The 14,578-nt window shown below is 36.2% G+C and overlaps 1 protein-coding gene across 1 annotated transcript in view; it reads right to left on the bottom strand.

Moving 5' to 3' along the window:
- The window catches only part of LOC144969187 (uncharacterized), a 50,220-nt gene extending 38,866 nt beyond the window's left edge, over positions 1 to 11,354 (bottom strand). Inside the window, exon 1 of the mRNA XM_078908299.1 lies at positions 11,222 to 11,354. The gene's annotated coding sequence lies outside the window, so the exon portion shown is untranslated. The remainder of the gene's footprint in view (positions 1 to 11,221) is intronic.
- Between the last annotated feature and the right edge of the window lie 3,224 nt (positions 11,355 to 14,578).

Raw genomic sequence — 14,578 nt, 5'->3', positions numbered from 1 at the left:
CATGTCAATAATAAATATTTATAGAAAAGATAATTGTAAGCGGTATAATGCAAAGCAAAATATGCCCCAGCCAACTCATTAACTTCCAACGGAAAATGTTTAAAATAGTAAGTCTCCGTGGCGTAACAAATCAACAGATACAGAATGAATATTTTGTCTTACTTTACTCGCCCACTCCCTATAATTAATGTCCTTAATGTTTGAATCGGGAGATTGTGCACAACAAAAATTCTTCCCTCGGGTCTTCCGGTTTCTCCCTTTTCAAAATATCAAACTAAGAAATTTAGGAACAGGCACCGGTTTAAGATAAAGAACTGAACAAAGTGTGTATGAAAGGTGCCGGACAAAGCATGAAAGAAAAATACAAGAAAAAAAAAAAAACATCCCAAAAAAATCAGTCGACCTCGACTGGGTATCGAACCTCAGACCTGCTGATTACCGATGTTTGTTTGTTTGATTTGTTTTCTTATATTTTTCTTTCTTGCTTTGTCTGACACCTTTCATACACGCTTGTTCGTTGTTCGGTTCTTTTTCTCTTTCTCACAGATGTGTCACACTTTATTCCCTTACCAATACCAATCACAATACAAGGCCCGTCTATTTATATAAATCTATAGATATTTCATCTAAATACACACATTTATTCGGCTCTGTCTGCTGTCAAACTTCATTGACTTTTCCTTGTACATGAAGAAAAGTATAAGTAAGCCGCTTTCATTTCTATAATAGTAATTGTTCAATGTTTAACGATAGAATATAATACGATAAATAAGATGAAAACGACCCTGTGCCAAGTGTTCCTTTTTCTCACGTTCGCCACAAAATATTTCAATACTAGATTATTTTGAAAAAAATAAAAAAATTGGAAAAATTTGCTTTCACCAGTCAGTTACTCTGAGTTAAATAATGAAAAACAAAACCTAAACCTGGCGATCTTGCATCAAAATTGGCTTTTTAAAGTGTCGGAAAAAAAAGTGGAGACGAAAGTTTATTTACTCTGTCCACCCTTTTTCGAACCCTTGAGAAACTATCTATGCTATTCTATTGATGCTAGACTTTCAGGGTTTTTTTTATTTATTTTGTTGTTTGTTTGTTGTTTGTTGTTTTTGGTTAATTTTACAGTATTTAACTGTAAGAAAACAATGAACACGAGTTTTTCCTTAACTTTCAAAACAACTCACCGTTGAAACATTTTGTTTTCGACCACATTATATACTCTTTTTTTTTTTTTAAATTAAAAAATTATGCCCTTCCGCCACGACACCATAAGATATCGTCGCTTAGGCATTCCACGAAGGAATATACATAATTCATCAAACAAGATTTCTGAAGTCAACAGGAATCACCCATGTTGTACAAGTGAGCAAATTGGGTGTTAATAATCTTGCCCAAGGGAAAAAACGAAAGTGCCTGAAGCGGGGCTCGAACCCGGGACCTTCCAGGTCATAGTGCAATGCCTTAACCACTTGGCAAACTTCGCCCCCCCCCCCCCCCCTTATACTTTATTGAATCTTTATGAAAAACATAATTTGGAATCAAACGGCACTATATAACGTGATGAACCCAACATTCGAGTCATCTTATCATTGAAACTCCCTTGGAAAGAAAGTCTGTTGTTTTGTTTTTGTTTTTAAATAACACTGAATGCAGTGAATGAATGTAGATCTTAGAACGCATATAATAGATTTGATACACGACTAAGATAGATAATATATTTTGTACAACTAATACTAAAATATATCTATGCACGTGACATACATCCAGCCTTGATTTTGGAATGTCTGCTCGGGCTGATTAACAGGTCTTTGATAAGCACTTGGATAAGATATGTAAATATTTATGTTAGAAAGAAAGGATTCGATTACACACATTTCCATAATCTATTTTATACATAGAAAGAGACTTATACATACCACAATATTATTGATTTGAATATCGCACGCCAATTGCCTGGATCAATACAGAAATCCATCTTACTCGTCCAACCTTTTATTACCTCACCGGGTTAAAGTTAATATAACGATTGTGATGATAGCCTGTGCTTCAAATGGTGTTTAATTCGCTGTTAACATGCCGACAAATAGCATGGTACAAACTAGCGATGAGAAAAACAGATCAGAGCAGAGCAGAAGGTCACGTTGAACGAGTATAATTTAATGGAATAAAAGAGACAAAGAGGAGTAAACAGATTATATATATATATATATATATATATATATATATATATATATATATATATATATATATATATAATATATAATATATACAGAGAGAGAGAGAGAGAGAGAGAGAGAGAGAGAGAGAGAGAGAGAGAGAGAGAGAGAGAGAGAGAGAGAAATTTCAAGTGAGGAAATTTATACTTTTTATTAGTTGATTAGGTAAATAGACAGATAGATAGATAGATGGATGGATGGATGGATGGATAGATACAAACCATAGATACATACACATGCGCGCGCACGCACACACATGTGATACATACATTATTCATACATATATCTATAAATGTGGATGATGGTCATGCCATATGGATGGATAGAGGGATACATGCATGCATATAATAATAATAACATTGAGATTGATATATATAGTTTTTATATAGGCTAACAAACTGAAATATAGATTATAGATGGATATATAGGCTAACAAACTGAAATATAGATTATAGATGGATAATACTGCAGTACAAGATACTAAAACATTAATCCTCAAGTACCTATGTCCGTTTGATATTGTTGGAATAGTAATAATAAAAATATTATGATCATAACATAAATTATCCCATGCCTGGGTGCGTTTTGCACATCGCATCACAGCACACAAACACATCCACACGCCCGAGATGAATAACATCGGTTTAGAAGAGAGCACTTAACACACTCCAGGACTGGTAGTAGATGTATTTGACAATAATAACAAAATAATAATAATAATCATCATCATTCGCATTCTAATTCATTGCAACCGAGTCAACACATCAGACACTTCAACAGCGCGTACGTGTTAGGATGGAACTGGAACGAATCCAAAAACTTATAATGAATGACCGGACAGTTGATTAAAGCTAGAGTGGGATACAGAAGAATACAGGACGCGTCCCTAATTTGCAACAATCATAATGACTACCTGTCATAAACTTATTTCATAGCGTTATGTTAATTGGTTAAACGGCCACGGAGGAAGCAGCATTTGTTTCTCTTCTACCCATTTCTTGTTTTATCTCTATTCTATACAATCAGTATCAGTTTTGATCTTTTACATATATCATGAAAATGTTGCTGCTTGAAGCTTGAAGGAAAGAATAAAGATAAGTGTTGAATTATTTGTAAGCTTCGATTTATTAGACGAAGACACGATACTGTGGGCGTTTCGGGTTTCTCCTTTATCAACAGAACACGGTGAATGAATCACAAAGAACGAATGAGATGAGTGAATTACACACACACACACAGAGAGAGAGGGGGGGGGGGGGGGGGGGAGGAGAGAGAGAGAGAGAGAGAGAGAGAGAGAGAGAGAGAGAGAGAGAGAGAGAGAGAGAGAGAGAGAGAGAGAGAGAATTCATTCTTAAGTTTCTGTGCTTTTTATTATCATTGTTTGCAGTCGTTCTGACTTTGAATTGTACTTTATTTTTGATTGTAGTATTCTAGTATTGTTTGCTACGGTAATTGACAAGGAAATGACATTTTTAACACGTTTCGTATCGGCCAAGTGTGTTAAACAAACTAGTTACGGAAAATATACATATTATGTTACTCGGCTTCGGTGTGTTTCTCTATTAAAGACTTTTTTTTTTTAATTTATATCTGTAACTAGTGAAGGAATGAATTATAAGGAGAGCGGGAGAAAAAAAAATAGACGCTATAAATAGCCAGACAATTGTAAAACCGTTTATACTATTATTATGCTATTTGTTAAGTCGATTGGTAAATAGAAACGAAGCTGGGGAGAGAGGAGGAGTGGAAAGGCATAACGAACGTACCGTACCTTTAAAACCCTCACATCATTTCCATTACCTGGAAACAGAACGATGTTAACATCAACAATATATATATATATATATATATATATATATATATATATATATATATATATATATATATATATATATATATATATATATATATATATATATACATATATTATTTTATTTTTATTTTTTTTAAAGGCCTCTACCTCTATTCTTAAAATAGAAAATAAAGAAATAAATAGAGCAAATACACTTACGCGCGTACAATGTACACACACACACACACACACACACACACACACACACACACACACACACAATCAACCCTTCATTACTCTTGCTTTCCCCCCAGATTTCTCCTGTATGAGCACGAGCATAGCAGCTGTCTGCAATTTGTCTCCACTCAAAATATGTCTCAACCCGACACATAACAAACTACAGTGAGCAGTTTTTGTTCGCAATATCACTTCACTCACATTTCATATTTATTTATTACAGTACAGGCAAACACAAAAATACACATCCGTACACACATACAATCGGAAGTCGGTGGCTTGGATTCACAATATAATATCGCCTTTCTCACATTATCATATTTTTAATCTGTACAACTGATAGGTGGATGGATAAAGATAGATAGATAGATAGATAGATAGATAGATAGATAGATAGATAGATAGATAGATAGATAGATAGATAGATAGATAGATAGATAGATAGATGGATAGATAGATAGAAGATAGATAGGAATAGAAGATGGAAGATGTGAATAAATGAGAAGGAGAGAGAAGAGAGAGGAGGGGAAGAAGAGAGAGAGAGAGGAGAGAAAGAGAGAGAGAGAGAGAGGAGAGAGAGAGAGAGAGAGAGAGAGAGAGAGAGAGAGAGAGAGAGAGAGAGAGAGAGAGAGAGAGAGAGAGAGAGAGAGAGAGAGAGATTAACTGGATATTGAAACGAAAACCAAAAGAGAAAATAATGAATACAGTGCTGATTTTACAAGTAATGGACATACGAACAAAATGAACTAAGAGCACAATGATACTAAACCATTCCAAAGTTAAATTTCATTTTAAAAATACGGATGCAGAACCAGCATTTTAGAGTTATTACAGACCCCCCCCCCCCCCCCCCCCCCGCGAAATCCTCACCCTGCAGGTCTTCATCATGATAAAAAATTATTTTTTCAAATTCAGACGGATTACGATTTTTGTAAAGTACCGAGTCAGCACCATGTAAGTCCATAGAACTGAGCAGAACTGGTCACTGTCAGGATGGCATTGACTATCAACCCTAGCTCAGACCTGTCATAGGTAACTTAACTAAACACCCCTGTAAACATCGGGGAAAGGGGGGGGGGAGGGGGGGGGGGTTATAAAGGTGAAAACCTGTATCCATAACTAAATGCACGGATTTTCACCCATATTCATACTTTTTTTTTTTGTAAATAAAACAGATTTGTTTAATTTTTTATTTTAATCTTTTAAAAAGCATACACTAAACTCACTGAACGTGCTTAACATGTAGGATGAGACATGGTGGATGTTAGTTCTTCTTAATTATTTTTAAAAATACAAACAATGCTGTTTACAGCCAGGGACTCATTTTACACCTGTGTAAGGTGAGAGAATGTGAGTAAAGAAACTTATCCAAGGACTCAATTTACGCCACTCAAGAGCGGAATCAAACCCATGACCTTACAATCCGAAGGCGGGTGTCATACCACAAAACCAAATATAGTCGCAAAACAATACATTGGTATGAATGGAAGAAAGGGTGGATGTAAATCCAGAAGATAATCAGATGATGTGTCGGCTGTTTATGATTATTGTGTAACTTTACACAGTAACTAAAGCATGAAGCTGGATACTTTCTTTCTCTTAAAAACGATAAATTTTAGCAAAAAAAAAAATAAAATAAAAAAAAAAGAAATTCTCCAAACACTCAAAATGGCTCCAAACATATATCATCTGACGACATAAAGAAAATGAAAAAAAAAAAAACCATATAAAAGTTTACATATTTAATCAAAAAACTATCAGTATTTGCGGTAACCAAACTTGTGTAGCAGAATTGGGTTACCACGAGAACTTTTTGGCTTGTAAACCCACTCACTTACAAAGCCCACCCAATGAGAGCTATGCTTGTGTACATTATCCCACTGACTCAGTAAAGAACAATTACCAATTGCTTTTACTCTTACTTTAGCTCATTTTTAGTTTTGTGCAATATGATATGGTCTTATAGTTTATACCCCAAAAAAAAAAAAAAATATTGATAAGGAAGGAAAAAATAAAAAGTCAAATTTTTTACTTTGCAGGAGATGGGTCTGTCAAACAAAAGACTGCAGACAGTTACAGAACAAAATATTTTAAAATACACTTCACCTCCCCAGCTTCCTGTGATAATAATAATATGATAAAAAAAAACAATCACAAAAATAAATAAATGGTGTCCTGACCAATTTTGAAAACAAAGGTTGGAGATAACAACAATGCATACTCTCCCCAAATTTGTTTAACATATATCTTGAAAGAATATTACAAGACACCCTCCCGAACCATCAATCGTCCACAATATTGGGAGCAGGCAAATATGCAACTTACACTTTGCTGATGACATTGACTTCATAGCACACAGTGGACAAGAATTACTGTAAAATCTCTAACAATACTAACAAGCCTCCTCAACTAGGCGGCGTCTAGATTCTGCATGGAAAGTAACAAAGATAAATTGTAGATAATTCTAGTCAACACCTGAATCGCCAACAACAGCTAAAATCACCCTGAATGATGAAATGCTGCAGCAGATTACAACCTTCAAATTTCTTAGAGCGTTGCTGACTGAGGATGAAATGAGCGCAATGGATGGTAGGCATGGCCACAGTGGTACAGGCTAGACTCAATAAGATCTGGAAAAGCCAGATAAGCTTTCACTCAAGACTCACATCGTACAGGTCACTTGTACTTTCTGTGTTACTTTATGTTTGTGAAGCCTGGACGATGAATGTGGAACTAGAAAGGCGAACCAATGTGTTTGGGAGCAAGAGTTCCCAGAAAATCCTACTTGTGTCATATCTGGAACAAGGATGTTCTTGAACTATGAAAAAACTGGCAGGAAGGCAGAAACCATTGTTAAACTGACATGGTGATTAATTTTCCTAAAACCCATAATTATTTCATGAAAGAGAAAGGAATTTGTTTGTTTTTAAGGGTTTCGCAGCGCTTGCAACAAATGTAAGGTCATATCAGCACCAGTAAAAAGGAAGAAAATGAGAAAGTAAAAAAGACACTACTACTCTTGATTAATTTTCTTTCACGTTCTACACGAGCTATCAAATTAAAAGAAAAACAATTCGTCTTTTTTTTAATTTATGTTTTTTTTCTTTGCAAAATCTCTAAAATATGCAAAAATTTACAAAAAATTGCAGATTTTGCGGCCGCAAGCGATGCAAAAAACTGCCATGCCAGGTTAAAAGAAGGAAACTTTCTTGGTTTGGAAATCTGGTCAGACACAACAGCTCGTGAAAGACAGTTATGCAAGGCACGGTGGAAGTGGAAGGTCAACAGAGAAGAGGAAGACAGAGGAGACTGTGGCAAGATAACATCAAGGAACTGACAGGATTAGCATTGTACAAATTGATAGAGAAGGTTGATGACTGAGGTGTGTAGCACCAGATTGCGAAGACTGAAATAGTGGCATATGTTGGTGAACTTTCAACTCAATCACAGCCAAAAATATTGATCAACTATATGACCCTTCTATAAATTCTCATTCACCAGCACTGTCTATAGAGAGTATGCGGTTAGACTAAGGGAGTTAATTTTTTACATTTTACACGGTTTAGTCCTTGATTGAAGCATAGATCTCTTCAAAATGGCAACCAATCCTTTTAACACAATGGACACTATCGAAAAAAAGCTACAAAAAAAAAAATTGAATGCGTGAAAGACATTGATCCATACGACATAAAATCGGAAAACTGGACAAAGACTTATCCTCCAACCACGTACCATCATATCTCTCTCTATCTATCTATCTATCTATCCATCCATCTATCTATCTATCTCTCTTATTTATTTACTTATTTTTAAAAATCTCTCTCTCTCTCTCTCTGTCTGCCTGTCTGTTTGTCTCTCTCTCTCTATCTCATGTAAACAACAACGCGATAGAAAGTTACAGTGCTCTTAGTGCAAGGGAAGTAACCATGGATAGTAAATGCGTGATGTCATCGGCATACTCTCAATAAACTTTGACACTGATACACCATTTCAAATTTGGCTTAAATTCCACATACAGGCGCCACTCCAATGACTAATAGTAAATATAGCGACTTGCTCACCTGGAGTTAACAGATATTTATCCAGAGGAAAAAACAAATTCATGCAAATTAAGCCAAACAAATGGATTATTTAAAAAATCTTATCAATTTAGATTTGCACTCGAGATACAGCTGTGCAGCCATCTTTGAAAGTTTTGCTGTAGCTGTAGATATCCCAGATATTTTTTGTACCTTGCAAAAGGAATCAAAGTAACAATTAAAAGTAGCCAAAACATTGTTAGTATAAAACTGTCTTTACTCTATAGCCACTAGAAACAGCAGAGCAATTTTGGGGAGTTTTGGTTATTTTTCCTTCAGATATTCCGCCAAATGACAAATACCTCAGAACAAGAGATATAATCCATATTAACCTTTGCATTTAATCATTTCCTTTCATATTAATTCTATCATATATTCTTTTTAATTTAACCTAAATCATTAACATTTACCAAAAGGTCTTTCAAAGCATCTCTTGCTGATATTTTCTATATTAATGGTTATTCTATACTTCCCTATGGAAAAGTCTTTTTAAAAAATGTCAAAAATATTACACATTGAAATGTTGAGCATATATTTACGAGTCCCGGTCATTTCGAGTTTGAATCCATTGAATACTGTGTCTCATATATAATGACATTTGATGTGTAATCCCAGGTCTTTCCTGAGTGGTGCCTGTATATATGGAAGTTCTACCTCAAATTTGACTCACTCAAACACTTAACTCTATCATCATTCCCAAAGTGAAACTAAGCTGCCAAAAGCTGTGGACCGTAAAAAGTAATCGGAGTGTCTACGTACACGCCAACTTTAGGCAGTTTAGTGAGCAGCAGCAGTGGGAGTCAAATTGTGACCCAACTCGTCCATAAGAAAATTATGACTGGGAATTGCGTTCGCAAAAGTTTTAGAGGGGTTCAATTAAAGATGCATAACTTCGTTATAAAGAGGAATATCACAGATATTTTGGTATCATTATTTTCGTTACTAACAGGGCACCTAGCTTCAGGATCTACGTACACGGTAACATTTATACAAGGTAACCTTGAATCTCGCCTTTAATGGGTTAATTGTATTGTTTGATTTTTTTTTAAATAACACACACACACACACACACACAAACACATATACAGAGCGAGCTCTCTCCATAGCTTGTATTGTAGCGGCAAACCAGTTACCGGAGCTACCGTGTACGTAGATCCTGAGGCTAGGTGCCTGGTTAATGTGTACGTAGACACTCCAAAAGTAATAAACAAAATGAATATAACAGCTTCAAAATAGAACAAAATACCAAACACAGAACGTTTCTGGCTAAAAAACCCTTTTTCAGTCAACAATAAGAAAAACAAAACAATGAAAACAAATACAATTTACTAAAAGTAAGTATGTTATGTATGTATGGATGGATGGAAGGAAGGAAGGGTGGGTGGTTGGTTGGTTGGATGGATGGGGTGGGAGTGGGATGGATGGATGGATGCATGTAATGTCTTGTTGTATGTCTCTGTGTATGTATTTTTTTGTTTGTTTTTTATTGTTGTTGGCTGAAGAAGGGTTTAAGTTAAGAGCCCGAAACAGTCCGTTCCGTGTTTGGTATTTTGTTCTTTTTTTTAAAAGTTGAAGTTGAAGTAGGCACTTTGATAACTCCAGTCCAGTGGCCGCCGATAGGCTCACTGTAAGGTGAAACTCGTTTTTTGGAACTTTATTTTTGACCCTTTACTGTTTTGGTCACCATGGCGTTATTTGTGAACCTATGTGACTAACTTTGGTATCATTATAAAGGGCACAAAACAAGCTTTCTAACGGTGTATTTCATTCTTAATTCTTGATTGTAATTCTCAGAAAGCTTATGTAATAAAAATTTATAAATTTTTGAATTATAAGAACTTTTTAAATTATGGATACATTTTAATTATACTTCATACATCGATAGACAATTAATTGAAGAATATCTCTGCCAAATTTCATCAAAATTGATACACTCGCTCATTATTTTATTTTTTCCGCCATCAACCCCACTTTTTAGGACAAAAACCTCATATTTTTTTCCATTTTCATCTATCCTTAATTTTTTCCATACTTTCCATCCATGAAAATGATTTATATGAAAATAAAGCTTATTTTCTGACCATTAAAATGATACCTGACACTTGCCATTTATTTTTTAATTGAAACAAAATTACTGAAAACAATAAGTGGGCCATGTTGACTGTAAAACTCAAAATTTCCCGATCGCCGCGAGATGCTGGTTTTGAGGCAGCAGTGAGATCACAGATCCTCTCTGTAAAATTGACAAAAAATTTCAATAGAAAAATATAAATAACTCTGGAACCGTAGGTCGTAGAGAAACAAATAAAGTATCAAATTTTATGTTTTTTCAAGTCCCATCCCCCTGACTGAGTCAAATCAAGATATTTTGAGATTGAAAATTTTATCAAAGTGCCTAGTTGAAGCCATTATATTCATTTTCGTTTGATCATTATCAATCATCATTCCTACTCAGATCATTCACTTCACTTGCACAAAACATTTCCAACAATCGTCAATGTGTTGGATCAAAATTCTATCAACAACAAATGCCAATGCAGAAGTGAGAATGAGTGAGGAGTTGGTGGGGGGAATTACAGGTCTCCTCAATTTCAATTCTCATCAACCATAAACACACTATAAACAATTAACAATTTTACTTCATGATCACATTTCTCTAATTTCAGTGGAAGCTAAATTTCTAAAAACCACCACCCTTCAAAATGTGAGGTGTACGAGCTTAGTCATACTCCTTGTTGACATTTAGTCATTCATTTAGTTCAGTGAACCAAACCCCTTCCCTCGACCTCAGACTTGGGTCAGGCTCTTCTCACTGCGGATGCAGCCAAGTCATTCCTCGACCACCCATTTTATATAAACAAAGGCATACTTTCCATGCATAATCGAAAATGTTAACTCACCTCAGAGATGACTGAATTCCATTCCTAAAAGCAGGAAACATTTCATAAAGCTAACTGGTTACGGGTTTATTTTGGCTTTGGTAGCCATCAATCCATGAAATAGGAAGTGTTCCTCAACTTTCGCATAATATGGCGACATTCTCGTATAAACAGCGTCATTTCACGAGATGTTCTCAAGTATCCACTAAATTTAATTTCGCAACCTATGTCTTGTTTTTAATCCTTTTTAATTATTATTCTTGTCGGAATCGTAACGCAATAAAAAAAAATCATTTTTTAAAAGCATTAAAAAGACACCTGAGGGCGACGTGCACTTATTTGTATACGTTACCTGAGGACAATCAGTAAAATCGTAACAAATGATTATGACCGACGTGTACCCAAGAACACCTAGATTATGACAGATGCCGCTGATTATGACCCTTGGTGGCACGAAATAACCTTAGTTTGTATTATTTGATTTTGTTTTTCAATAAGTTATCAAATTCGTAGCTTTCGCCCGAGAGATTACAATTCTCAAAGCATGGCCTTGTAGCGACGTGCATCTAGTTATTTGCAGTGCAAATAATATTATGTGCACCTCGCCTTGTAGAATTCTAAAGTTTACATTAAGTCACTTTTCTACAGCGGGGAAGTAGGCAGTAAAAGTATAATATAGAAATCTCAAAACAGCGGATCTATGATTATGATACACGTATAAGCTGACCGCACATAACCAATAACCCCACCTCCACCCCCCCCCCTCTCTCTCTCTCTCTCTCTCACACACACACACACTCTCTCTCACACATCTCTCTCTCTACACACTCTCTCTCTCTCTCTCTCTCTCTCTCTCTCTCTCTCTCTCTCTCTCTCTCTCTCTCTCTCTCTCTCTCTCTTTATTTCTTTATCTTACCCCACTCTCCCATCCCAAGTCGAGGAAGACTGATTTTATTTCTCGTCACATACACACAAACACACACAGACACACACACATACACACACACACACACACACACACACACACACACCTTCACAGAAGGACATCGTCGGTTTTGCTTTTCCATTAGAACTTGCCTTATGTGCAGCAAACAATGACAATTGACGGACTTCTGCCTCTAGACTCTCTAGGAAGGTGTACTAAGATTTTTAAAAAAAAAGATCCGCTGATATTTCAAAGACTTTATATAAATATATAATGATGATGATGATGATGATGATGATGATGATGATGATGATGATGATGATGGTGATGATGATAATAATAATAACAACAACAACAACTAAAATAACAATAACAACACAAGGTCGTGCAGCGACATTGGAAACTCCTTCGAAATTCAAAATGGAAGAGTTCAAGAATCTTAAATTATTGTGTATTATCGGGGGTTTTTTTGTTTTCCGTTTATGTTCTTTGTTTGTTTTTGTTTTGTTTTTTGTTGTTGTTTGTTTGTTGTTGTTCTGTTTTGTTGTTGTTGTTTTTTTTTGTTTTTGTTTTTTGTTTTTTGGGGGGGGGGGTTACATTTATTTATTTATTTCGGTAGTATTAGTAGGAATAGTAGCGTATGGCTATACCTTCAAATTTATTTCATCAACCCAGTCTTGGAAGTCTTCCTCTGATACGAATTGTTCCATAGCTACCTGTAAGTCTTGTTACTGGGCGGATGATGACGATGTGATCACTGGTCTCTGGAACTGCTTTGCAATTCCTGCAGGTATGATTGTTCTTAAGTTTCCTTTTGTACATGTTCGCATCAGACGATTTGGAGTAACCCAGCATTTCCTGGCGTTGCGGACCCTCCTGCAATGGATCATCACGTTGCGTCGCACAGGAGCTTGTGCGCTGCCATAAGTCTGAAGGTGATACCAGCTTAGATGTAATCCTGTTGGAACAGCTGAAGATGAGTAGCCAGACCAAGAATGGTCCAACCCGGATTAGGTTATTCCTTTTCCTTGACCCAAACGTCTAACATGTTGAAGACAACGTCAGGCATCATGTTTTGATTATTCAAAGAACCCATTTCATTTTCAGGAAATGCGCGACGGAGATGCCAAAGCAGTTTTGGTTTTATCATTGAATGTGTAAAGCATCAACCCTGACCATGCAGCTGTATACAGACTTTCCACATGGAGGGAATGGGAATGAAGCCGTTGAAGACCCGATAGAAGAACTCCCCTGTGGAACTGAGGTCCCCAGGAATGAATGGGTAACACTGAGCAGAGCACGGGCAAAAATTGGGAGAACAGCTGGAAGCATGAAAAAGTGGGGGCTGACTGAGACTAGCTTGTGTACACGTGGATGCCCAGAGCAGACGATGGAGCACATCCTTAGAGAATGCCAGGATGGGCCCAGCTGCACTGACCATGACCAAAGAGTCTGCTTCACAGATGCTGTTGAGTGGGTTTGGTGTTGGAGTGACAAGCTATGATGATGAGTGGGTGAATGTGTCTCTAACTAGGACTTCGTATACTATAGTAGTCGCTGGTCTCTAATAATCGAAGAAAGCATCGTCGTGCCGAAAGGTGTCGAATCAGCTCTTGGATAAATGGTCTAAGAGGAGGTAAGATAAGGCAACGTTCCCCGCGTTATCCATTCCCAATGACAATGTGACCCACCGCCGAAAACCAGTATTATATCGAGGTGAAGCTAATGACGAAAAGAGAATTTAGAGTTAAATTATTAGAGACATGATATTTATTTACTTTTTAGCTTCGGAAGAATTTATATTTTATCTTCTTGATTACTACCCCCCCCCCCCCCAGAAAAAAAAAAAAAAGTTGACACAAAACTGATATTATTATTTCTGGTTGTGAAATCAGTTCTCACCATCCAAACCGTTCCATAACGCTTAGAGGCGATGAGTCACAAGAACACGAGAATAATAAATGCGTCAGCCGCAGTGCAGTGCAGTGCATCAAATTCAGCCGAGGCCATATCATACAGTGTGATAGGAGGATAGGTATCTCTCTTTGATCAGTTATGCAAACCAAAAAAAGAGTGAGAGTGAGTGGCAATATTTTGATCAAACGGAAGCAAGATTATAATAAAGGCGACGAGATTTTAGAGCCAGTTAGCCCTACCTACTTTTACCTTGGCTAACCTACTGCACTATTTCTAACAAGGATGACCGCTAATCAATATCGACTAGTATCGAATGCTAACGATGCTATGGATAATCAATTACAAAATAAAACTAAAGGCCCTTAGGACCATGAAAATGAAATACTACCTTTTTATTGGGCGTCAAAATGTTCGTTATCCATCCTGAAAATTAAAAATAAAATAAAACAAAAATCTATTGGTAGTTCATAAACAGGGGGGGAGCAATGGCATTAAAAACAAAATATCGAATAAGCAGCAAACTGCTCAAACTTCAG

Source organism: Berghia stephanieae, chromosome 3, assembly GCF_034508935.2.
Source record: "Berghia stephanieae isolate SIO BIC M18660-M18661 chromosome 3, UCSD_Bste_1.3, whole genome shotgun sequence".
Lineage (NCBI taxonomy): Eukaryota > Metazoa > Mollusca > Gastropoda > Nudibranchia > Aeolidiidae > Berghia > Berghia stephanieae.
Note: the sequence above shows the minus strand (reverse complement) of the source record. Positions and strands in the feature narration are given on the sequence as shown.